Here is a 22734-nt window from a genome sequence, read left to right as displayed (position 1 = left end):
AGGGTTTTCTATTGGCTCCCTTTCTCAAGGACCAGTCATTTGGCTATGGCTTCTCTGTCTTGTCCACTTGCAGGGATCACAGATTACAGCCTTGCTTTCCAGGGACTGGGTAAGAGGGTGTTGAAAAGCGGAAAGAATTTCAGGAGCAGAGGCTTACAGTGAGGGTGCATGGGAGTGTATAGTGGTTAATTTCAACTTTCCCTTAATTTTGATTTTTAACTTGGATAGATTAATAAAATGCCTAGGGAACAGGGTATGACAGCACATGCCTGGAGTCCCAGGACTCGGGAGGCAAAGACAAGAAGATTGCCACAATTCTGAGGCCAGCTTCATGTCAAGCCACAAACCACAAAAGCTACACAGTGAGACGAAGTCTCTAAAGAAAAAAAAATGGATTAATTAATTAATTAATTAATTAATCCACAACCTTGGGGTTTAATAATGTACACCTTCGGGTATATCTGTAAGGATATTCCTGAGAGGTCTAACTGAGCAGGATGGATGAAGGTGATCACAGAGTCCAGTTTTGGGCTGAGTCGTAAGGACAGCAAGAGCAAGCCAGGGAACACCAGCATTTGTCTCTCCCTGCTTCCTGACTAAGGACGTAATCTGACTGATACCTCACGTTCCTGCCACCAGGCTTTCAGTGATACAATGGACTGTATTCCATCAGCCTAAGAGCTTTTAAAAAACAAATCTTTTTTCCCTAAAGTAATTCATGTATTTGGTCACAAGAAAGTAGTTAATAATGCTGTTTTTAATTACTTGGAAGAAGCACCAAGAGAGAGATTAAGCTAGAGATGTGCACTGTGATGGTGTGTGTGTGTGTGTGTGTGTGTGTGTGTGTGTGTGTGTGTGTGTGTAAATGCAGGCATGTATAATACAAGGTTGTGTGTGTGTGTAAGTTGTATTTAAACATAAGCATTTCTACATTTTTGTGTCCTATATGTGGATGCATAGGGCAGGTGCCAATGTGACCTGCACACCTCCATGCTCATGTTTCTGCTTTGGTTATCATGGCAAGAGGCGATACTTAGGTTATTTAACAATTAGCCTTCCCAGGGCACCTACCAATCAGAGCAGACACTGTGAGTAACCCAGCATCATTGGAGTCATAGGTAGCCTATAAGGTCCATGGAAGCAGTCAGCTTTAGGCAATCTGAGCAGCAGTTAAAATATCTCAATATTTTGATAGCAAGTGACCTCCTTTGTACTAAACAGTGATTCTGAAATTACCACAGATAAACTTGGGTGAGTCATTAGGAAAGTTTGTTCTGGCTAAGGTAGGCGTCATGAACACTGGGCATACCAGCTGATCTATACACGAGTCCTGTTACTGATCTTTTGATGACATTGGTATACTGGAGCCCTCTGTAGTCTGCTGGAACCTGAGAACCTTTATAGATCATTGAGCCAAATCTGTCATTTCATGGAAGGGATTGCTGTGGCCTGGAGAGGTGTGACAGGGAACTGACCTCAGGCTTTTTGGACCTGTGACCCAAGGATGTTGGCTGAGCCCTAAGGAGCCTGCATCTGGGTATGGCTTTGCGCGCTCTGTTGAGTGTCAGGCTTCACCGCTGAAGGTGGGTCCATATGAGATGCTTGCACTAGATAAAATTTACATTACTCACAATAAACTTGGACTTTGGTTTCCATGGATAACTTGGTCTCATGTTTCATGCATTGGCTGTAGTAACAGACACTCTTCATGGCCTACAGGCTCCTAGTAACTTTAGAGAGGGAAGTGAGACGCCATATCTCTGTCTTCCCTGTTTGATGGCTGGCTTGGTGGGCTCGCCTTGGTGCACCAGGTGAGTTGATGCCATTACCCAAGAACTTTCTCTTCGCATCATAAGGCCGGCCTGTGTTGGTGGTGTCTTTTAGGGGCATAGGCCTACCAGAATCTAAGACAAGGCACCAAATACTATAGAAGCTGGTTGCTGCTTTTAGGGATGGTGGGAGAGCTAAAGGCTGGGTGCTGGTGAGGTATTTGATTGCTACTCTGCAGAGTGGGTTTTTGGGAAAGGAGCCAGAGACAGTAACAACACTTCCAGGGCGTTTGCAGTCTGTCAGATACCTGAGCGGATGGCACATGTTAACTTTCAACAATCTTCACAAGAAGACTATGAGCCAAGCAAGTACAACGATCTCCCTAATTTTATCTATGAAAAAATGAGGGTACAAATAGTCCCTCACTTCCAGGCCATGTCCTGTACAGGGAGGAGGGGAATTAGAACTTAGAGGCAGGGTTTGGGGCGTGTTCTTTCTGAGCCTGAGGTGGACTATAGAATGCAATATTTCTACCCCTTTGGTGAGATTTAGGCAGAACACTGGGAAAGTGAGAGAAACAGCCCTGATGTAGGCAGATGGGGGCTCCAGAGCTTTGAGGAGGGGCTAGAGCTCCCAAAGGGCAGCTGATGCCACATTCCAAGGCAGCCATGCCCAGTTGCTTAGAGAACCTCAGGGGAATGTTGGGAGCATCATTAATCATGGGGAACCTTGTGGGGACTGATTCTACTTTGCCCTGCCTCTCTCCTTTTACTTCTAGAATTCTCCAGGATAAAGGGATCCCATAAGGAAAGCACTTCTGGGGGACTCTAGAGGACGGGCTTCTGGAATCATAGAGGATCTGTGGCTGGGACCAGCTTTGCCCAGTTTGACTGATAAGGCTTTGCTTAGCTACGCTAATAGCCGGGCTCCCATCAATGACGGCAGAGGGGTCAAAGCTTGTGAAACCAAGGTCTGGCTGTGGGAGTTTCTCAGGGCCAGCAAAAGGAAAGAGGGCTCACAGCTAAGGAAAGGCTCCTGGTAGGGGAGGTAGGTGAGAGAAGGCTTGCCAGAGGACAAGAACTCCAGGAGCTTTGTAGGATTAAAAACATGCCACCATGGAGGGTAAGTAAGTGGTTGAAAGCCACTGGCAAAGCCCTGTCAGCCACATTTGTGAGCTCGTGTCCTTACACCTCAGCAGTACTGGTGATGTACTGGTGACAGTGATGGAGCATTGGTCAGCGAGTCTCCTCACACGCACATGAACAGAGTTTGCCTGGTTTATCTATCCCTATGTGTTCTCTCTCAGTCCCTTCGTGTGCACTATAGAGTAGGGATGCCTGAGGTAAACGGATGGTGGTAACAGAACAGCTAAGGACAAGTAAGTCTTCTACCCTCCTGGAGTATCCCAGCTGAGCCCACTTCAGGAGAAGGGCCAGCCAAGCTCTTTGGAGGTGGTGTGGCCTTTCCCTAGCCCTTCACATCTCTATGCTTGATGGCTAAAATCACATTGAAAGACCCCCTGGGGGCTATTTTATGGTGCCACAGTGTGAGCATCTGCTCTTTTCTTTAGGATCCCACCTGCAGCCCTTCTTACACACTCTCTCCTAATGTATACCCGAGGGAGGGGCTTGATGAGCTAGGAGGAAGGCACAGCCTTAGCTAAGGCCTGTTTTAGCTTCCAGAGATGGGACATCTGCGGCCTGGTCTTAATGCAAACTAACGCAACACCACAGCATTTCCTGGGAGACAGGCCTTGGGTGTTAGGAGGGCCTCATTTCTTCCTCTTGGGAAGAAGGCAATATGTTCAGGTCCACTCTCTTTCCTCAACAATCGGTGTCTTCCCAATGTCTAGGAGAGGAAGCGCATCAGACTTTACACAGGCGAAAGAAATTTGAATTTGTTCCTTAACTGGTGACTAGTTCATCTCCCAGCAGGCAATGGGATCCTTCTGTTCCCCGAGCAAGCCTGAGGCCAACGCAATGCCCTCAATGGGGAGGTGAGCAGTGGCATCAGGGAAGGGGGAAGAGCTGGATTCTTGGGTCTATGAGGAACTCACCTCTCTGGAGGCCCGCCACCTCCAGCTTTGTGTTTGGTTCACAGACACTCACATTAACATACTCAGTTAATTCGGCACGGATCAGATAGGAAACACGCCCCTTTTACTTTTCGACCTGAGATCGTGTTGGTGCCAATTTCCTTTTAAAATAATTCATTACCTGTAGGCCACTGGCGTGAAATCCCAGCAGTAGCACCCCATCAATCCTCCCTCCTATAATTCTGAGGCCTCCCCTCTCTCACCCTCCCCTAGGGGGTCCTTGGCCTCTGTGTGTATACACTCATGTTGGTTTCTTTCCCTCTCTCACACATTCATTGTGCGGCTTTCCTTAATTTGGTGTCCCGCCAGGTGCCAGTGGGGGACCACTCAAACACTATGTCAGTGATCTCAAAATTGAACCTCAGGGCTTTTTTTCTGCCAGTGGCCCGAGCAGATGTGTGGCACACTTTATTAACTCAAGTACCCAAGAGTTGAAAATTTCATTAGTTTGAGGGGAGGGCTAAGTCGCATCAAGGGACCCGGTCTGGACAGACTCTTTGTGTCAAGCTGACCCCTAGCAAAACGGATTATTGTTCTAAATGAGACAAGTGATCTAATGTTCTGCCTATTAGGCACCCACGGCCTGTAACCTTTTGGGATACAAGTGTGGGAAAACAGCACGTTCTGCTACACCCCTGACTGCACATTCCTGACAGGTGGCAGCTGGCATCTTAGCAACTGTCATAAGGAGCCCAGAATTATCCCATGCTTCCCTAAGGCCAGGTATTGGGTGGGGTCAGGGAGCCACCTGCCTTGGATGAAGGAGCCCAGAAAAGCAGAGGTCAGTCCCCACTGCAACCTCGTGACAGGGGACAGCTACAGCTGGGCTGCAAACTGGTAAGAGAGTAGGGGCTGCCTGGCTTTTGTTCATCTTGAGTTATCCCCACTCTGGGCTTTGCAGTGGGGCTGTAGGACACAGAGAGGGGAGCCTGGGTGGTTTGTGCTACAAAGAAGTCCTTGGAGATTTTTGGGCTGAGCCACGAGAGCAGCTCCCCATCCCTGTGGAGATCACCTTTGAAAACTACCTCGCCTGGGGCCATTCCCTTGCTTAGGGAAAAGACAGTCATGTTTATCCCATTCAATAGCTCAGAGGGCCCCTCCAGCCCATGATGGTGCAGTAGAGCTCCTCTGAGACCCAGGAGTGTTCGGAGGATGACGTTGGGGAACAGGGCTTGACAAGGGTCATAGTCACATGTGGAAGATAGAGAATGAATGTGGTATTCTGCCCGTGGAGCTGAGAGGGGCTCTAAGGGCAGGAGGGTGGGAATAGTCAGAACAATAGGGTCAGGAAGCAGCTTAGGAAAGAGTGGGGCAAGGGCTGGGAGAGAACGAAGTTGCTGTGGGCTTCTTGACACCTGCGGTTGTTCGTAGCACACTTTTTCTGGATGAAGTTTGGGATTTAGACCCAGGCAGAGAAAGAGTCCCAACAGATGGTATTAGACAACATCTCTGGTGGCCCTCTGGTCTCCAGTGGGGTCTGTGATGGAGATCTGGCCTCTGACACACCCAGCCCTTTTGAGGTGGAAGGCCGGAAGCCTTGGAATGTAGCCTTGAGGGGCCTGGGTTTGGATCTCTCAGAGTCTCAGTGACTTGGCCTCTGTGAGAGCAGAGGCTAGCGCTACACTGGCCCCTACCTTCTAACAGACAGAAAGCAGAGCTGGTTGTAAAAACTTAATTAAGTGAAATATTTTAACAAGAAATACCAAGAACAGAATGCCCCGCTCGTAAGCAAGCCATCACAAAAACAAGAGCTGACAGGAAGTGTGTGTTCTGTTCAGCAGGGGAAAGTTTCTGCAAGAAGGAATAAGGACGTGTGGAGGGAGCTGGGCTGCCTCACACAAGTGCTGGCTGAGCAGCAAGGCTGGTGGTTCCTGGGTGCAGAGCTCCACCAGGCAAGGTCTGTGTGGGGCCATAAACCACCTGGCTTTGATGAGTTTGGATGGCCCACCACTATCCACACACTCAGACCTTCTCTGAGCACCTGCAATGAGCCAGGAAGTGTGTGAGGCCATAGACGTACAAGACTGTCAGCTGGTAATGTGACAGGTACATTGGGATTAGCACCCGGGACAATTGCCTCGACCTCCGACCTCTTACCTGCTAAGTCCAGGTTCTTTATAACCTGATTTCCCTTTCCAGCATGGCCACTCCTAATGGCACTCATGAGGGCATTTAACTGAGACTGCAGGTATATTCTCTAGGGGTGAAGTATGCCCTTGCTGAGAGAAAACAGTAAGTCCTGTGTGCACGTTTACCCAGCAGTTTGGATATGGTCTAGGACACTTGTGTCCATGCTGAGTCTTGTATACCAGATGATCCAGGAACCCATTCCTGCTGGGATGCTTGGGTACACCCGGAACAGGTAGGAGACAACAGGGGAGATCAACCATTGGGCAAATAGTCAAAGCCGAGCGAGCAAGCTCAGGAGAGGCTTGGAGGTTCTTGGGAAGACTTCCTGGAGGAGGTGGGCTGTGAGAGAGCCTGGCAGGGGAAGGGAAGGAGTGAACTATGAGATGGAGTAGCAGAGAGGGTAGATGGAGTAGCAGAGAGGGTATGTGACTAAGGGACAAGAGAACTTGGCCCAGGAGAAAACAGTGGAACCAGGCTCATGAACTGACGCCTCAGGGATGCGCTACCTTAGGCATGGGCCAGTGATGGGAGGGGAGAGAGAGAGAGAGAGAGAGAGAGAGAGAGAGAGAGAGAGAGAGAGAGAGAGAGAGAGAGAGAGACAGAGAGACAGAGAGAGACAGAGAGAGAGCAGAGAGAGAGAGACAGAGAGACAGAGAGAGAGAGAGAGAAAGACAGAGAGGGAGACAGAGACAGACAGAGATGGAGAGAGACAGAGAGACAGAGAGAGACAGAGAGGGAGACAGAGACAGGGAGAGAAGGAGAGAGGGAGGGAGGGAAAGGGAAGGAAGGGAGGGAGAGAGAGAGAGAGAGAGAGCTCCTGTTTCCATCTCTGGGGCACAGTGAGGAAAGTAAACTGTGTACACAAATGGAGTAATTTGCTGAGGTTTTTGGGTTATTCTTGGACTAGAGGTATTTTTGTGACAACAAGAAATATCAAAGTATTTCTTCCCAGTATACTGACAGCACACTGTCTCAGAAGACCTGATACCAAGCTTTATAAAAACTCACTAAACCTCTGAAATCTGCACACTAGACTTGTCCAGCGTAGTTCATAGGACAAGAGGACACTTACAAGAATATTTCCTATCCATCGGAAAAACTAGAGCACAGGCTCTGGCTATCCCAGCTTCCCTCCTGCCCAGGGTTCTTGAGAGGCCTTCTCCTCAGCCTTGAACTGATATCCTTTCTCCTCCTTGTCCTCTACAGAAGATCAGCAGGGCATATTAGAAAACTTGAACCTGACCAAATTAACTTGGAGATGTTGAACAAATGTCTAAATTAAAAGAAATTTCCCATCAAGTTGTCTTATATTTGTAAGTTTTAAATACTCCCTGATTTCTCCAAGTGAACACTGACCCATGTTTTCCAGGCTCTAGGGAACTCAGGGTGAAGCAGAAATCAAATTTGGTTACAATGTAGCGATCGTCTGTAAACTTCTGTTCACCAGGAGTCTTACCTCACTCCTTCCGTTAGGGCCCAGGAGTGTCTAATGTTTTGACTTTGTAGGTTGTCAACTTCTAAGCGTATGCTCGAGAACTGCACAATTGAGTTATGAAATGAAAATCGCATAATGTTTTATGAAAGTTTGTGAGTTTGCATTGAGCCAAATTCATAGCTATCCTTGGTCTTACATGTGGAGCACAGGTTAGACACACCTGCTAGGCACAGAGAGGGAGAGGGCAAGTAGAGAATGTTCTTTCAGGAACTTAGAATCTACAAGGTCCCTCTCCTGAAGAGTCACAGGCCTTATCAGTCTCTCTCTGGGCAAGACTCCCATCTCTGCTTTTGAGAGAAGACAAGTGTTCAGGATCGCTCTTCACTCATCCACCTGTCCCATTAAAATAACTTGAAAATCTTGTTAAATAGCGTCTGTAAAAATCATGGTAGGAGGAACCATTGTCCCCGTTTTATTTGTAGGATGAGGGAGAATTGTTTTTAATGCTGCCTGTAGTTAGAACTGGTTAGCTTAAAGGGAAGGCAGATGTTTACATATTTGAGGACCACTTTGGTTTTTCTGAAGGGTTACAGCTGTAATGTGAATGCTCTACCAACACCCCATGCACAACCCATGTGAGGGTGCTGGGCCCACAGATTTTAAATCATCCCACAGCGATGAAGGCTTCTCATACATTGTAGGGGAGACTGGATCTGCAGAGGTGGGGGTCAGTTGAAAGACAACAGAGAGAAAGAGATATAGAGATGGGAACAGATGGTTCACAGGGACGGACATGTTGTAGGAAGGTCCAGAACATTTCAGGAGGGTGTGTGGGATGGGGCCTAATGGGTCCATCCAGATGTTAAAGAGAGCATGGCTGGACAACTCTGCAGACTCAAGCAGCCAGCATTTAGGGACAGCAACTTCTGGGTTTGTAATGTTCTTCGGACTTGCTTAAAGCAGGCACACTGTTGTATAACTCAGGGCCCAGGATGTCAGATCATAAGGATGCTGACCTAGAAGTTGTGTGACTTGTCAGAGGTCACACAGCCTGTTGTAGCAGCCTACAGACCTCCTTCTGGTAGAGAAACCTGTTGTAAAAAGACTCTATGAGCTTAGGATTTTAGCTTCCAGGAGGTCAAATTTCCTCGGGGCTTTCTCTCTCAGGACCTAGGATACCTATGAGAAACCTAGAGGAGATGAGAAATCCTGGAAAAGGGGGAAGTTAAAGGTTAGAAAGTCCTGTGTCCTTTTGGGACTGGGCTCTCACTCAGGATGATATTCTCAAGTTCCATCCATTTACCTGCAAAATCCATGATGTCTTTGTTTTTAATAGATGAATAGTACTGCATTGTATAGATGTACCACATCTTTATCCATTCTTCAGTTGAGGGACATCTAGGTTGTTTCCACTTCCTGCCATTACGAATAACGCTACTATGAACTTAGTTGAGTAAGTGTCTTTGTGGGATGGTGGAGCATCTTTTGTATATATGCCAAGGAGTGGTATAGCTGGTCTTGAGGTAGAACTATTCCCAGTTTTCTGAGAAACCACCAAATTGATTTCCAATGTGGTTATACAAGTTTGCACTCCCACAAGCAACGAAGGAGTGTTTTTCTTGTTCTATATCCTCACCAACAGGTGCTATCTCTTGAGTTTTTTTACTTTAGCCAATCTGACTGGTATAGATGGAACTGTACAGTTGTTTTGATTTGCGTTTCCCTGGTCACTAAGGGCTTTGAACATTTCTTTTAAGTGCTTCTCGGCCATTCAAGATTCCTCTGTTGAGGATCCTCTGTTTAGCTCTGAACCCCATTTTTAAAATTGGGTTATTTGGGTTGTTGGTGCCTAACTTCTTGAGTTCTTTATGAATTTTGGATATGAGCCCTCTGTCAGATGTAGGGTTGGTGAAGATCCTTTTCCAATCTGTAGGCTGCTGTTTTGTCCCATCGACAGTGTCCTTTGCCTTACAGAGGCTTTGCAGTCTCATGAGGTCCCATTTATCAGTTGCTGATCTTAGAGGCTGAGTCACTGGTTTTCTGTTCAGGAAATTGTCTGCTGTATGAGGGCATTCAAGGCGTTTACCTGCTTTCTCTTCTACGAGATTTAGTGTATCCAATTTCCTGTTGAGGTCCTGATCCACCTGGACTTGAGGTTTGTTCAGGGTGATAAATATGGATCCATTTGCATCCTTCTTCATGTAGACACCCAGTTAGACCAGCACTATTTGTTGAAGATGTTGTCTTTCTTTATCCATTGTATGGTTTTTGGCTTCTTTATATAAAAAAAATCAAGTGTCCATAGGTATGTAGATTTATTTCTGTGTTTTCAATTCAATTCCATTGAACAACCTGCTTGTCTCTGTACCAATATCATGCACTTTATTTTTTAAATCGCTATTGCTCTGTAGTACAGTCTGAGGTCAGGGAAGATGATTCCTCTCAAGTTCTTTTATGGTTCAAGATTGTTTTGGTTATCCTGTTTCTTCCCATATGAAGTTGAGAATATCTTTAAGGGTCTATAAAAATTTGTGTTGAAAATTTGATAGGGATTGCATTGAATCTATAGATTGATTTTGTTAAGATGGCCATTTTTACTATGTTAATCCTAGCTATCCCATGAGCATGGGAGATTTTTCCATCTTCTGATATCTTGTTTGGCCTCAGTGGGAGAGGAAGCGCCCAACCTCACAGAGACTTGAAGTACCAGGGTGAGGGGATTACCCAGGGGACAGTGAGTGGGATGTAAAGTGAATAAATAAAACATAAAATTAAATTAAAAAAGAAAGTCCTATGTTCATATTGTCTTATTGGCATGGTGTTACTGGGGAGTTGTGGCTATGTGTAGACTCTGTCGTAGACTTGTGTCTTTGCTATACTCAGGACTAAGGGGAGATTTTTTTTTTTTTTACAGTTTTTTTCCTCCATCTTTATTAAATTGGGTATTTCTTATTTACATTTCCTTTTTTTTTTATTAACTTGAGGATTTCTTATATACATTTCGAGTGTTATTCCCTTTCCCGGGTTCCGGGCAAACCTCCCCCTCCCCCTTCCCTTCTTTATGGGTGTTCCCCTCCCCATCCTCCCCCCTTGCCGCCCTCCCCCCAACAATCTAGTTCACTGGGGGTTCAGTCTTAGCAGGACCCAGGGCTTCTAAGGGGAGATTATACCCTCACTTCATTTCTTTTCCTGTCAGAGTAAAGGAGTTAGTGGGTCAAGGCTGCTGGGCATATGCAGGGGACAAAGTAGGGCAAAGTCAATATGCAGTCTGACATGGCAGCAAGAAGCAATTGTCATGGAAAATATTTGCTCAAAGGTGCTAGCTTTAGACAGTCAGGGAATGTGCTCGCTTCGGCAGCACATATACTAAAATTAGACAGTCAGGGAAGCATGGTATTATCAAACACCATGGACTTAAGCTTCTCAAGCAAACTGACAGTGGTTCTCAACTCGTGGGTTGTGACCCATTTGGGAGGTCAAACAATGCTTTCACAGGGGTTGAATATCCAGATATCCTGCATATCAGATATTTACAGTATGATTCATAACAGTAGCAAAATTATAGTTATGAAGTAGCAATAGAAATAATTGTATGGTTGGGGATCACTACAACACGAGGAACTGTATTAAAGGGTTGTAACATTTGGAGGAGGGTTGGGAACCACTGCTTAAAGACTTCAGAGAAAGGGGGAGTGGTGATAAAAACTCCAAGAGATGAATAAAACCAAAGTCCATACCTAGGTGTCACTTTAGGACAAAGGAAATAGAGGTTGCCAAGGCTGTGACCTGGGAAGGTAGGGACAAGGAAGGGCTGGTGGGGACAAGGATAGCTCTAGGACTTGGAGTTGGAAGAAAGGAAAGAAGGCTTTTTTCTTTTTTTTTAAACAACCACTACCAGCTTGGCTTCCTCACAGGGCAGAGATAAACTCTCCTTGGGACCAAGTTAGCCTCATAGAACTCCCCACTGCCCCAAACACACACTTGAGAGGAAACTATAAGCTGTAGCAATTTCATGGAATGGTTAATCATTTTTTTTTAACTAGGGGGGAATTCGTTAATTAGTACAAGAATCAATAGTAGTTCTAGCAATTGAAAAATAAGGCTCAATTTTTAAAAAAATAATTATTTTATTTATTTACATCCCAAATGTTGCCTCCTCCCTCCCAGAGTTCTTCACTCCATGACCCCTCCCCTTCATCTCTGAGAGGGTGCTCCCCACTTCACCCACTCCCAGGCATCCCCCTTCCCTGGGGCATCAAGTCTCTACAGGATTAGGCACACCCTCTTCCCCAGTGGTTAATCTTTCAGTGGTCAGACAGTACATACTGGAGCTGAGTGAAATATCTTGGAGGCATCCATAGAAGGAATTGATTGTTTCAGTAAAACCTGCAACCGTAAGCCCTAACTATCCAGTCAGGCAAAACACTGGAGACATCCAATAACATCCTAGAGGGAGCCCTGGGGATGGTCTGGTAGAGACACAGTTTGGCTTGTGTAGCAGCGTGAGTCAGGATGACAGAGATTAATGTAGTTGGGTGTGCAAGTGATCAGAGGTGGCGTAAGGACCAAAAGATGCTTTCTGGGAGTCCTGTAGGATTTTCCTCAAGGCACAGAAAGGAGCCAGTAAGGAAGTGTAAGACTTTAGAGAACACAGGAGAACTCAGGTCTGGCCAGATCATCCGGAACACATTATTATTCTTTGAGTCACCATTTTGCAAATGAAGTTCCCGAGGATCAAAAGGGTGACAAGGGTCTCCCAGGGCACTTCAGCTAATTAGGTGGCAAACTCAGAATTCACAGCCAAGTCTCCCTCTTAGGGGCGATCCACTTCTTGATCCATTGATCACACTGATCCCTGGATTGCTGTGAGTCCTCATCTGGATCTCTCAAAGTTTGAGGGTAACCTCCAGTCTCCCATGGAAGGCCTTACACATTTTCATTTTTTTTTTAAATTGGGGATCTGTTATCTTTTTATCTAATACCCTCTATTTTAATAGCTTCCTTTTTTTCCCCTCCCCATTAGAAGAAATGTAGAAATAAAGACGGGCAAAGAATGGCTTAGAAATTCAGTGCAGAAACACGGTCACATGGATACGATGGGACACAGACAAACCACTCAGGGAGGGCAGATTTTGAAAATGAGCTCAAAGTGCCAGAGGGAGGGACAGACGCCTGCAACCCCAGCTTCAAGGGCCTCACACCTCACCATTAGGTGAAAGTCAACTCTGATATGCAGGGACACAGGCTCCCTAGGCTGAAGGGTGAGGGGGACAGTGCTGTGTTCAGGTGAGAGCTCCCCACTGGTCTAGAACAAGACTTGCCTGCAGGGGTTTGAACTGTGTTAGGTTACCCAGGCTGGTATTCCTCACTGAGCCTCATGCTCCCGGAGACAGCAGGACCCAGAAGGGTAGAGAGGGATGGGTTTCACAGTTGTGCCATGACTGCCGGGAGGCTGCTGTCCAGCAGGAAGAGCTTTTCACCGAGCTCCATGTTCTGAAAGCTTGCATTGAACTCCCCTAAGGAATCTGTTGCCCTTCTGGATCTATACAGCACCCATCGGCAGTGTCCTAGTGAAACAGCGGCCCTCCCTCAGTAAACATTCAGCGTGGTGAAGGCTAGCACACTCAGAGCTTCAGGAAGCCGGGTTCGTGTCCTCGTCACTGTGCCCCAATAGGTTTTGGCGCTTTACCGGTTGCTGGTGAGCACCGCTCTCTGGGGAATTTGGGGGACGACATTGTAAACATGACTTCTTGGCCTGATGGTGGCAAGGCTTTGTGCTTGAGTGGCTTCCCACAGAGAGCACTGAGGTAGATTGGGGAGAGCCCCCCATGCCACCATCCAGGGGGCTTATGGGACTTGAGCTGCTGACGGAAGAGTAGCTTGAGGTCGTGATGTTCTTGCCTGGATCTCCCCTGTTGCAGGGAAGGGTCCAGGGAGCTGAGGCTGGAGGTGTCTGGGTGCCTGGTGCTGGGTGGATCTTGTCCTCTGGCCAAACCTCCTCATCACTGGACTCCTGGCAGCAGTGTTCTTCTGGGTTCAGGTAGACCACAGTGACATCAAGGAGTCCACCGGAAGCTGTAACACCCCTCTCCTTCTCACCTTCGCTCTCCTGGTCTCCCTCATAGCCAGAGCAGCAGTCCAGGCTCCAGTCCAGAAGGCTGCCTAGCAATGTCTCCTCCTAGTTCCATAGTTCTGCGGTGGGTGTGGTGACAAAGCTGCCCCATCCTCCTGAAGGCTGTTCTCTCACTTCCGTTTGTTTCTCCTCCTGGAGGGTGAGCTGAGGAAGGTGTGGATCTCCCCTGAGCTAGGGAAAGATGGGGACTCTGGTCTCTCCTGTTTCACTTTAATGTACTGCACAATTCAGCATAGCTCAGTACCTCTTCCTGGCTGATCTCCTCATAGCACTTTTCCTGAAACCGCTGTTTCACGGCCGTCAGAGAGACTTGTCTGTAGTCTTTGGCTGCATCATCATCGAAACACTTCTTATGAAGGCCCAAGACGCAGGGCGTGGGGTCACTGTAGGAGAACCCAGTGAGGTCCCACAGCTGAGTGGTCCAGGGCTGTGTCTGTCCATGCATCAGTCTGGCCAGGAGCAGGGCGGCAGAGGCCAGGCAGGCTGGGGCGTAGACAGACAGGCTGGTGTGCAGCAGGGTGAGCTCACAGAGGAAGCTGCACAGGTATTGGGTTCTGGGTGTGACAGGGACCAGTGTCAGCAGGACCTCTTTATAGTCAACCACCGTAGGGATCCGAATCTTCCCTTCCAGGGCGGAGATGATCTCCCTCTTCACGCGTACCAAGTCCTCGTACTTATATGTGTTGTCTGTAAGCCGCACAGCCTCTCTAATGGTCAGGATCTCTTTGCTGATGAACCGGGTACAGATGGCCATGCAGGCGATGCCCAGAAGCTGGAGTTTGTATCTGGGGACCAGTCTCCTCTGCAAGTACCGGCCTACACACTCCACTGTCAGGTGAAGACACAGGCTTGTGAAGTCCTTCATCATGGCAACTTCACCAACCAGCCGATTAGAATGTACCTCACGGTGTCACTGAGCCCCTTCTGCACAGAGAATATCTGCTGCTTGTTGATGGCCTGAGAGGCTTGGAAGAGCTGGCAGACCGACTCACTGAAGGCCGTCCCTTCTAGTCCAAGCTGGCTTCCACCTGCACGGGCTTTGGCCAAAGCCGGCTGTGCTTCCCAGCAGCCTTTGCCAGCGTAGTCCCTGAGTTTCCGGAAGCTGTGGAGTCATCGTTCAGGATCAGACATATCCACCTTTCTGTCACTTTCCCAAAGGAGGTATGAGCTGGCCAGGCATCCCTGATGAGCAGACTCTTCAAAAAGGTTATGAGCCTGCTTCCTTTTCTCTTCATCCCCAAAAAGATTTAGCACTCTTCCCAAGCACTGTAATATGGAAGCTTTATGACTTCTTTGTAATTGACACTCGGCCCTGAGGCTGTCATGGACCATGGCCTTGCAACAGCTTCCAGACACTGACCATGGTGGGCAGATGGAGAGATGAAGGGGTCTGAACCCATATTCAATCTCTCGTCCATGCTGAAGAAGCGAGAGGCCTTCAGACCATTCACTTCAGCGTGGGCCTCGTCTGACACAGACAAGCCTTCATTGTAGAGGCAGGCGATCCCCAACTTCACAGCAGCTTCAAATTTCCCCCCTTTCAGCAGCCCCTTCAAGAGCTTTAGGTTCTGTGGAGAAGGCCACAGCTCTGGGAAGCTGGCAGATGCCCACACATTGGCATGGTTGTCCACCAGGTACCTGAGGTGGGAGTGGACAGCTCGGACAGCAGGGACATTCCCAACAGAAAGCTATTTCAGGATATGAAAGAGTATGTCTTCTGGGAGACTCAAGATGGTTAAGTTCCTGGGTCTTCTTTTGATTCTTAGCTTAGTAGGGTAACAGAAACACTTGGCACACCTACCATGGATCACACCGCCGCTCCCCATCACCGAGCCACACATTTTCATTTTAAACCTGAAAGCCTAGGATAATGCCTGGCCCAGAAAATAGATTTGCTAAATGCAACCAAAGAAATGAAATAATTTCCCCTTGAAGTGGGGAGTTTGTCCGTCCAACAATCCAGGTGTCCCAGGGAAGAAAAGACAACATGAGGTAGTTTGTGATTAATGTACGCCAGGTACTTCAAGATTTTTCCTATTCTTTCTTTTGTATAAATTAGCCTATTCATTAATATAATTTAGCTAGTAGCATGATAACCACTCAAGGCACCCCCCCCTCAGTACCAAAATGAAGCCACAACAGATCTCCCATCCAGCTGTGTATCTTCCCTGTTCTTTCTCCTGTAACCCATCCTGAATCTTCAGTTTTTTGTTCTCTGGTTTTAAAAGTGGACTTTAAAAGTCTTTGGTTTTCATTGAGTTTTAACTTTATTCTGTCTTCTGAGACTTGCCATTTTACTCTGTATCATATTGGTACGACTTCTCTGCATCACTGTAATTGAACTTACACATCATTAATTTTGATCGTCGCCACTGGGACATGATCCATTTATCTTTATTCTGTGTACCAGAGTTGACATTTCTTATCTAATTCCATCTTCCCAAGAACTCTAACAAAAGAGAACCACCTTCATTTCCTGGGAAATCTATTTTGCAATCTATTAGCAAAAGTAAGTTAGATAATTCATGGATGAGGTGAAACTTGAATTTGTCATTTGATCTTTTTCCTGAGCAAGTGGGGGGTGTACTGCCTTTTTGGGTCTTTTTTTTTTCTTTTTTACTATATGCTCAGCATAGCTATGGGGTGGCACTGAGCCCTCCCTCCACAGATTCTTCTGTAAGCGTCTAATGCACCACACCAACATCCTAGTGATACAGCTCTGCTTAAGCCAATCTAGTACTCTGTGAGGACCTTGGTACCCTTCTAGATGGGTACCAAACTTAACTGGAGGAGAAAGGCATGAAGCAAAAAGGACCTTTGCGGGGGATGTTGTGGAATATTTGTGGATCTGGTTCTTCACAGAGCTACTCTCCCTTCAGGTCAGTGTCTGTTTTAGTGTCTCCACTCTGGTAGCTCCTGGGCTATTCTTGTTGTATAGCTGATGCCCCAAGTTGAAGCTCACAAAGATAGGGCCACAGGCCTGTAGCTCAGATGCCTGGTTATCCCCAAGGTTTGAATGGTTCCTATGATTCCTCTACTCTAACACTGAACTAGATAGTGCCAATGGGGACTGGACACAGGACCAGAGCTTAGTGCCCATTGCTTTGAGTCCAGTGAAGCTCCTCTCAGATCCAGGGAAGCAGGAACCAGTTTGGAGGATAAGAACAGGGCTCTCAGCCTAAGGAGACACATGTACCTGCCCCACCAATGTTTTATGAGGCTCTGGAATGTTATTTGTTGGTGACCACCCAGCCATCCCACCAACAAATGGAGAACCCCAAAGGGAGTTGTAGTGACCTCTTAATGTGAGACAGCCTACAAAGGGATGAGCTAAGAGGAAGGGTCTGTTTCTGCACATTTATCTCCGGTTATTAGACACTTTTAGAGGGAACATCTGTTTGTCCACTCTGGCTCCCATATTGTAGGCCCCACTTGAAGTCTGTTTTGGCCCCTTCCCTGACTGAATGGGGACTAAGTCATAAATCAGAACCAGAAGGGGGCCCTAGAATGGGTTGCGAGAGGGGCTTTTAGTCCTCTCACCAAGGAAGGTAGACTTGAGGTCTTCATCTGCTGAGTCTTCAAATGACAAGACAAAGAAAATGGAGATCACACAAAGGTACCTGGTGGGCTCAGTCCAAATGGATCCATTCAATACAGGGTCTACGCTGGGTACAATGCGATGGGCTTGAGCTGAGCCTGGGAGTCAAGTCAGCACATGGCTTGTGGTCATGCAAACAAAGCTCCGGGGACCTGGGCAGGGTGCCATTATTTGATTCCTCCTTTGATTTAAACCTTGGATGTTTGTTTTATAAGAGGAAAATCTGTGATTATAGGAGGACTTACCACATCACCTCACAGTATGTTCTCAGGAGATGTACAAGGTGAGTCACTTGCTGTACAATTGTCCAGTTAATTATACAATGAGAAAACACTGTGTTTTCTTGTTAATTTTCTAAAACTATGCATGATCAGCGTTAAGTTGTCCCCATTCTGTTGGCTGTTGTTCTCCAGCGTGCATCTCTATCTTATCCCAGTAGGAAATTTCCACTTGAGCACAGCAGTACAATTGGAACCTACTGTGTGCTCCCACAGGCACTGCATGGCTGTGACAGTCTCTGTCTGAGTCCGTCACCTGCTCCTGTAATCTTCCTCTCATCAACACTCTTTCTGGTTCTACTTCTACAGGTTACACAGGTTCAAAATGTCTTAACTCTGAGGTCTGCCTTGATTATCGCTGTGGCTTGAAGTAGCCCTAGAGTTCTTGTCCTGGATCTCCAAACTAACAGTATTATGTAAGGGTACAAACCTTATAAATAGATGAATCCTGTTATTAAGGGAGTTGGTTAATTATAAAAAGGGAATTCTACCCAATTTCCTTCACTCCTTTGTTCCTGGGTTCCCTCCTTCCTTCTTTCTCCTGCCTCTCTTGCTCTTTCCTTGACTCTGCTTTTCCTTCTGCCATGCCATGACAGTGCTGGCTAGTTTTTATGTCATTTTGAAACATGCTAGAGTCATCTGAGAAGAGGGGACCTTAATTGAGAAAGATCTTGCATAATATCTATTGAAGGCAAGAAAGTGATAGACTTTCTTAACTAGTAATAGATGTTGGAGGGTCCAGGTAGGTGTTGCCATCCCTGGGCTGGTGGTTCTGGGTTCTGTCATGGGAACTGCCTTGAATGCATTGGCACAGGACACAAACTGCTGAACAGAACACCAAATGGGACCTCATGAAACTGAAAAGCTTTTGCAAGGCTAAGGTCACAATCAACAGGGCAAAAGGGCAGCCTACAAAATGGGCAAAGATCTTCACCAACCCTACATCCAATAGATGACTAATATCCAAAATATATAAAGATTGAAGAAGTTAGCTATCAACGCTACACTCCACAGACCCAAAGAAGCTAAACAAGAAGGAAGGCCCAAGTGAGGAGGCTTGAATCTCACTTAGAAGGGGAAATAAAATAGTCATGGGAGGGAGGGACCTGAGTGGGAGAGGGGATGGGGAGTGGAATGGGGAGGTTCAGGATCAGGTGTGGGGAGAGACAAGGAGAGAGGGTCAGAGGGCCAGGAGAATGAATAGTAATCTGCAGCTGGTGGGGGTGGGGTGGGGACATCTCAGGGACATTCCAGAGACCTGGGAGCAGGGAAGCTCGCAGGAATCTATGGGGATGACCTTATCTGAGGCTCGCAGCAGTGGGGTTATGGAACTTGAAAAGTCTACCTCCTGTAGCCAGGCAGAAACTCCAGTGGAGTGATAGGGACATCAACCCAGCCACAAAACTTTTGGCCCAAAATTTATTCTATACACAAGGAATGCAGGGACAGGGGGATGGAGTAGAGACTGAGGGAATGACCAACCAATAACCATTCCAGCTTGAGATCCATCCCATGGGTGAGCACCTATTCCCGGCATTATTAATGATTTCTGCTATGCTTGCAGACAGGAGTCCTAGCATGACTGTCCTCTGAGAGGCTCCACCCAGCAGCTGACTGAGACAGATGCAGACACCCACAGCCCAACAGTGGATGGAGCTCAGAGACTCTTATGGAAGAGTTGAGGGAAGAATTGGGAGCCCTGCTTGATGCCCCAGTGTAGGGGAATGTCAGGGCGGGGAGGTGGGAGGAAGTAGGTGGGTGGGTGAGGGAGCACCCTCATGGAATCAGAGGGTGGGGGTGGGGGTTAGTGAGTTTCTGGAGGGGAAACTGGGAAAAGGGATAACATTTAAAATGTAAATAAAAAATCCAATAAAAAAATCTGCATTATAAGAAAGAAAAAAGAGTGCCCCAAAGGGGATAGGAACTCCACAGGAAGACCAATCGGCTCAACTAACCTGGACTCTTGGGGGCTCTCAGAGACTGAACCACCAACCAAGGAGCATATACAGGCTGGGCTGGTACACCTCTCACATAAATGCAGGAGACGTGCAGCCCAGTCTTTATGCGGGTTCTGTGCAAAAGGAGCAGGGGCTATCCCTTAAGCTGTTGCCTGTCTGTGGAATATGCTCCCCAAACTGAGCTGTCTTGTCTGGCCTCAGTGGGAGAGGATGAGCCTAGCTCTGCAGAGACTTGATGTGTCAGGAGAAGGGAGTATGAGTTGAGGGACTGTGTGAGGTGGGGACTGGGAGGGGGCAGCAATGTAACATGAATGTATATAAAGTGATAGGATGTAAAGTGAATGAATGAATAAGCAATAAAAATTATTAAAAACAGGGTACAGAGCTAAACAGAATTCTCAACAGAGGAATCTCCAATGGCCAAGAAGCACTTAATGGATTGTTCACCATCCTCAGTCGTCTGGGAAATGCAAATCAAAACAACTCTGAGATTTCATCTTCTACCTGTCAGGATGGCTAAGGTCAAAAGCCTCAAGTCACAGCACACGCTGGCAAGGATGTGGAACAAAGGGGAATGCTCCTCCATTGCTGGTGGGAATGCAAACCCGTACAACCGCTTTCAAAATCAATTTGGCACTTTCTCAGGGAAAACGGGAACAGTTATATCCTAGGACGCGCTATATCATTCTCTGGGCATACCCAAAAGATGCCCCACTATACCACAGGGCCACTTGCTCAAACTATGTTCATAGCAGCTTTAGTCACAGTAGCCAGAAACCTAGATGTCCCTCAACCAAAGAATGGATAAAGAAAATGTGGTTCATTTACACAATGAAATACTATTCAATTATTAAAAACAAAGACATAGATTTTGCAGGCAAATGGATGGAACTTGAGAATATTATCCTGAACGATATAATCCAGATCCCAAAGGATATGCATAGTTTGTACTCAATTTTAAGTGGATATTAGCCATAAAATACAGGTACCGTGCTACACCGCACAGACCCAAAGAAACTGGGTAATAAGGAGGGCCCAAGGGAAGATGTGTGAATCTCACTCAGAAGGGGAAACAAAATAGTCATCCAGAGGTGGATGGAGAGAGGACTGGATAAGAGAGGAAGTAGGGGATATCAATTAGGTGTGTGGGAAGGGGGATGTGGGAGAAGGCTGGGAGTGAGAATGGAAATTGGTGGGTGGCATCTCTGGGATGAGCTGGGGCCTGGGACTGGGGAAGCTATGGGAGTGATCGTAGCTGAGATTCCTACCAGCAGGGAATATAGAGACTGAAGTGGTCACCTCCTCTAGCCAGGCAGGACTTCCAGAGGAAGGAGGAGGACATCGACCCACCCACAAAACTTCAACCCCAAATGTGTCCTGCTTACAGGAAGTTCAGGAGTAAAGACGGAGCAGAGACTGACGCACCAGTCAACCAATGATTGCCCAGCTTGAGATCCGTCCCCTGGGAGATACCCAACCCCTGACACTGTTAATGATGCTCTCCTACGCTTGCAGACAGGAACCTAGCATGACTGTCCCTTGAAAGGCCTCACCCAGCAGCTGATGGAAACAGATGCAGAGACAAACATCAGGCCAAATTTGGGGGAGTCTTCTGGGTGAGTGGGGGATATAGTTGAGTGAGGTGGGTGGGTCAAGGACACCACTAGGAGACCTACAGCATCAACTAAGTTGGGCCCATGGGGGCTCACAGAGACTGAACCACCAACCAAGGACATGCAGGGGCTGGACTTTGGCCCCCCACACATTTGTAGAAGATGTGCAGCTTGGTCTTCATATGGGTCCCCTAACAGTTGGAGCAGGGGCTGTCTCAGTCTCTGTTCCCTGCCATTGGATCTCCTTCTCCTACCTCTCCTTCCTGCTGGGACTGAAGGTTCCAGGGTTGTGTGGTACCCAAGAAAGGTTTCCTCTTCTCTGAGGAGGAGAAGGGGTAATGGGGGGGTGGGATTTGCAAGGGTGGGAGTGGGAGGAGAGGAGCAAGGGGAATTGGAGAAAACAAGAAATCAGGCTGAGCAAGCCAGGAGCAGCCAGTAAGCATCACCCCTCCATGGCCTCTGGACTCCGGGCTCCTGCTCTGTTTGAATTATTAACCCAGTTGCCTTCAGCAATAGACTGTGATATGAAAATATAAACAAAATAAGCCCTTTCTTCTCAGATTGCTTTTGGTTATAGTATTTCATCATAGCAATAAGAACCCTGATTAAGACAATGACCTGATAGAAAAGCTCTCAGCAGATATTACTGGTGCCATGCATGTGTGTTTCCTGTCTTCCAGAACCATGAAAAACTGAGGTTCCTGCCCACCTCCCCAGTCCTGATCACTTACCCAGTCTTTCCCCTGCTCTTCAATCTCTCTCACCTTTCCTTCAATTTCTGACCCTGAACTCTAAGTCCGCTTTATTTCTCATCGCCTTTGCTTATGAACAACGAGTCACTTGATCCTTTCAGTTTCTGCATTCGCATCTGCCTTTACTAGAATCCTCCTCACCATTCACGACTTCTCACATCAATCTTTCAGAGGGACTCGGGCACAGCTTTACAGCCCAGGTCTATTCCATTGTAAGTCGTGCATATGTTACCACGCTGAGTTCTCTAAGCACTGGTCAAAATGTTTCACTGGATGCCCTTCTTCAACAGCGAGAGGTGAGATCACCTTTCACTCCAACGTTTGCACACTCTGAAGTCATGCCTTCCAATTTACTCCTCCTTTTACACTCCCTGTCCTCTTTGAATAGGGAGTCCAGTGTTCACACAACACTCCCACATATCCTTTCCCATTGCCCTCTCTTTGAACTGACCTTTCTCTTTTATTCATATCTCACTAAGGTCTATCCCAACCTTTCCCACAACAGCTTTCTGCTCCTTAACCCATTCTTTTTACAATCTCCACTACTATTTGCTGACACCCATCTAACTCCTCCTCCTCCTCCTCTTCCTCCTCCTCCTCCTCTTCCTCCTCCTCCTCTTCCTCCTCCTCCTCCTCCTCCACTTCAGCTAGATAGACAACATTAGTAGACAGATTATCTACTAATCTACCTCACTACTGAAGAAGATGTACTGAATGAATGATCCCCAGAGCAGGACCAATCTCTGTACCTCCTTTCTTTCTTTAACATAGCATACCTTAACCAATCACCTCATAACAATAGCCCTTTGGTTACACACAGCATTAAAATGGCAAAAGTTTCCCATACCTATTACTTTAAATAATTTTCATGAAGAATCCTATATAGATATTATCCCTATTTTTTTTTCTGAACCAGGGTTAGGAAAGCCAGATTGCTCGCGATCTAATATGTTACAATACAAATGAGCCAAG

General features: G+C 47.0%; 1 pseudogene; it reads right to left on the bottom strand.

Annotated features, from left to right (window-relative positions):
• Positions 1 to 12918: 12918 nt before the first annotated feature.
• Positions 12919 to 15389, bottom strand: LOC116905607 (annotated as a pseudogene).
• Between the last annotated feature and the right edge of the window lie 7345 nt (positions 15390 to 22734).

Source organism: Rattus rattus, chromosome 7 (assembly GCF_011064425.1).
Source record: "Rattus rattus isolate New Zealand chromosome 7, Rrattus_CSIRO_v1, whole genome shotgun sequence".
Taxonomy (NCBI): domain Eukaryota; kingdom Metazoa; phylum Chordata; class Mammalia; order Rodentia; family Muridae; genus Rattus; species Rattus rattus.
The sequence above is the reverse complement of the archived record's forward strand: the minus strand, read 5'-3'. Positions and strand labels throughout refer to the sequence as shown.